This window comes from Triticum dicoccoides, chromosome 1A (genome assembly GCF_002162155.2).
Source record: "Triticum dicoccoides isolate Atlit2015 ecotype Zavitan chromosome 1A, WEW_v2.0, whole genome shotgun sequence".
In the NCBI taxonomy this organism is placed as follows: Eukaryota; Viridiplantae; Streptophyta; class Magnoliopsida; order Poales; family Poaceae; genus Triticum; species Triticum dicoccoides.
Window position 1 is genome coordinate 311,975,398 of NC_041380.1, and position 3,768 is coordinate 311,979,165.

Consider the following 3,768-nt stretch of genomic DNA (forward strand, 5'->3'; position numbering starts at 1 on the left):
GTGGTGGACTCCGGCGAAGGTCAACGAGGAGAGGGCGAGTGGAACTTCGTCTGCGATGGTGCCCTGAGTGGGAGAGAGAGAGACGTGAGTGAGAGGGAGGACAGAGGAAAGGAGAGAGACGGATCTGGCCTGGGGTCACCGGCGGCGGCTCCGGGTCACCTGAGTTCATCCCGGCGCGGTGCGAGGCGATTCCAGCGACGGGCACGAGCGGGAGGGAGCATCGGGCTCTCTCGACCCTTGTCAGGGACGGCGGCGCGGTGCGGGCGCCTCGGCCCAGAACGGCCCGGGGCGGGCCTCGGATGGGCCTGGCAGGGACCGAGGCGATGTGGGGCGTGGGGAGGCGATGTGGCGGCTTCCCGTTGGCTGCGGGCGTCCTGCGTGGTGGCGGCTGGCCACCAGGATGGCGCCAAGTGGCAGGGATGAGGTGGCCGGCGGCAGAAATAGAGGAGAGGAGGTGGGAGGCGGCTGGCTGATGATTGGGGGCGCAGATTTCGAGGAGGAGGAAGGAGAAGGCCCAAAATGGCATGGAGGGGGTCTATATAAGGTAAGGGGTCTAGGGTTAGGGGGTTTGAGGCCGTTCCGAAGCCGTTCGATCTCGATCGGACGACCTGGAGCGGAGGGGGTTAGATAGGTGGGCTAGTGGGTTGTGCTAGAGAGAGATGGGCTAAGAAGAGAGGAGAGAGAGGCCCGGCAACAGTTTTCGGAGACCGAAAACATCCGACGTTAGACCGACTATAATGCCGCTATAGTTTAACGGCTGGGCTATCAAACGAGCTCCGAATGCGATGAAACTTGGCAGGCGACCTACCAACAACATAACAACACCACATGCCAACTTTCATCCCATTCCGAGAACATTTTCTGGCCACTTATAAAATACTATTTCGGACATGCCGCGGGCGCGTGCAAGTGTGTTTGGGCTCAGAATGGACAATGGAGAGAATTGTGGGAACCCGGGCGGATGCAAGTTTTGAAAAACTTGATGATGCAATGCATATGATGACATGATATGGAATGCATGACACATAAGAAAAAGACAAGGCAACGCAGCGAATCACTGGAGGACACCTGGCACATCAGTCTCGGGGCGTTACATACTGCGAGCTGTAGTAAGGTACACATCAGTAACATGTATATCACATATACCTTTGTTCACCTTGCCATCCTTCTTATCCGCCAAATACTTTGGGCAGGTCCGCTTCTAGTGACCAGTCTGTTTGCACTAGAAGCACTCAGTCTCAGGCTTAGGTCCAAACTTGGGTTTCTTCTCCTGAGCAGCAACTTGTTTGCCGTTCTTTTTGAAGTTCCCCTTCTTCTTCCCTTTACCTATTTTCTTGAAACTGGTGGTCTTGTTGACCATCAACACTTCATGCTCCTTCTTGATTTCTACCTCCGCAGCTTTTACCATTGCGAAGAGCTCGGGAATCATCTTATCCATCCCTTGCATATTATAGTTCATCACGAAGCTCTTGTAGCTTGGTGATAGTGGTTGAAGAACTCTGTCAATGACACTATCAATAGGAAGATTAACTCCCAGTTGAGTCAAGTGGTTATGGTACCCAGACATTCTGAGTATATGTTCACTGACAGAACTATTCTCCTCCATTTTGCAGTTGTAGCACTTATTGGAGACTCATATCTCTCAATCCAGGCATTTGCTTGAAATATTAACTTCAACTCCTGGAATATCTCATATGCTCCATGACGTTCAAAACATCGTTGAAGTCCCAGTTCTAAGCCGTAAAGCATGGCACACTGAACTATCGAGTAGTCATCAGATTTGCTCTGCCAGACGTTCGTAACGTCATCAGTAGCATCAGCAGCAGGCCTGGCACCCAGCGGTGCTTCAAGGACGTAATTCTTCTATGCAGCAATGAGGATAATCCTCAAGTTATGGACCCAGTCCGTGTAATTTCTACCATCATCTTTCAACTTTGCTTTCTCAAGAAACGCATTAAAATTTAATAGAACAATAGCCCGGGCCATCTATCTACAACAACATAGACAAGCAAAATACTATCAGGTACTCAGTTCATGATAAATTTAAGTTCAATTTAATCATATTACTTAAGAACTCCCACTTAGATAGACATTCCTCTAATCATCTAAGTGATCACGTGACCCAAATCAACTAAACCATAACCGATCATCACGTGAAATGGAGTAGTTTTCAATGGTGAACATCACTATGTTGATCATATCTACTATATGATTCACACTTGACCTTTCGGTCTCAATGTTCCAAGGCCATATCTATATATGCTAGGCTTGTCAAGTTTAACCTGAGTATTCTATGTGTGCAAAAACTGGCTTGCGCCCGTTGTATAAGAACGTTGAGCTTATCACACCCGATCATCACGTGGTGTCTTGGCACGACGATCTTTTGCAATGGTGCATACTTAGGGAGAACACTTGTACCTTGAAATTTTTAGTGAGAGATCATCTTATAATGCTACCGTCAATCAAAGCAGAATAAGATGCATAAAGGATAAACATCACATGCAATCAATATAAGTGGTATGATATGGCCATCATCATCTTGTGCCTTTGATCTCCATCTCCAAAGCACCGTCATGATCACCATCGTCACCGGCGCGGCACCTTGATCTCCATCATAGCATCGTTGTCGTCTCACCAACTATTGCTTCTACGACTATCGCTACCGCTTAGTGATAAAGTAAAGCAATTACATGGCGATTGCATTTCATACAATAAAGCAACAACCATATGGCTCCTGCCACTTGTCGATAACTCTGTTACAAAACATGATCATCTCATACAATAAAATTTAGCATCATGCCTTGACCATATCACATCACAACATGCCTTGCAAAAACAAGTTAGACGTCCTCTACTTTGTTGTTGCAAGTTTTACGTGGCTGCTATGGGTTGAGCAAGAACCGTTCTTACCTACGCATCAAAACCACAACGATAGTTCATCAAGTTAGTGTTGTTTTAACCTTCAACAAGGACCGGGCATAGTCACACTCTGTTCAACTAAAGTTGGAGAAACTGACACCCGCCAGCCACCTGTGTGCGAAGCACGTTGGTAGAACCAGTCTCGCGTAAGCGTACGCGTAATGTCGGTCCGGGCCGCTTCATCCAACAATACCGCCGAACCAAAGTATCACATGCTGGTAAGTAGTATGACTTGTATCGCCCACAACTCACTTGTGTTCTACTCGTGCATATAACATCTATGCATAAACCTGGCTCTGATACCACTGTTGGGGAACGTAGTAATTTCAAAAGAATTCCTACGCACACGCAAGATCATGGTGATGCATAGCAATGAGAGGGGAGAGTGTCGTTTACGTACCCTCGTAGACCGTAAGCGAAGCGTTATGATAACATGGTTGATGTAGTTGTGCGTCTTCACAATTGACCGATCCTCAGTACCGAACGTACGGCACCTCCGCGTTCAGCACACGTTCAACTTGGTGACATCCCGCGAACTCACGATCCAGTAGAGCTTTCGGGAAGAGCTTCGTCAGCACGACGGCGTGGTGATGGTGTTGATGAAGCTACCAACGCAGGGCTTCGCCTAAGCACCACTACGACATGATCGAGGTGGATTATGGTGGAGGGGGCACCGCACACGGCTAAAAGATCAATGATCAATTGTTGTGTCTCCAAGGGGTGCCCCCTCCCCGTACATAAAGGAGTGGAGGAGGGGGAGGGGGCCGGCCTCCTATGGCGCGCCCCATGAGGATTCCTGCTCCCACCGGGAGTAGGACTCCCCCTTCCAAGTAGGAGTAGGAGTAGGAG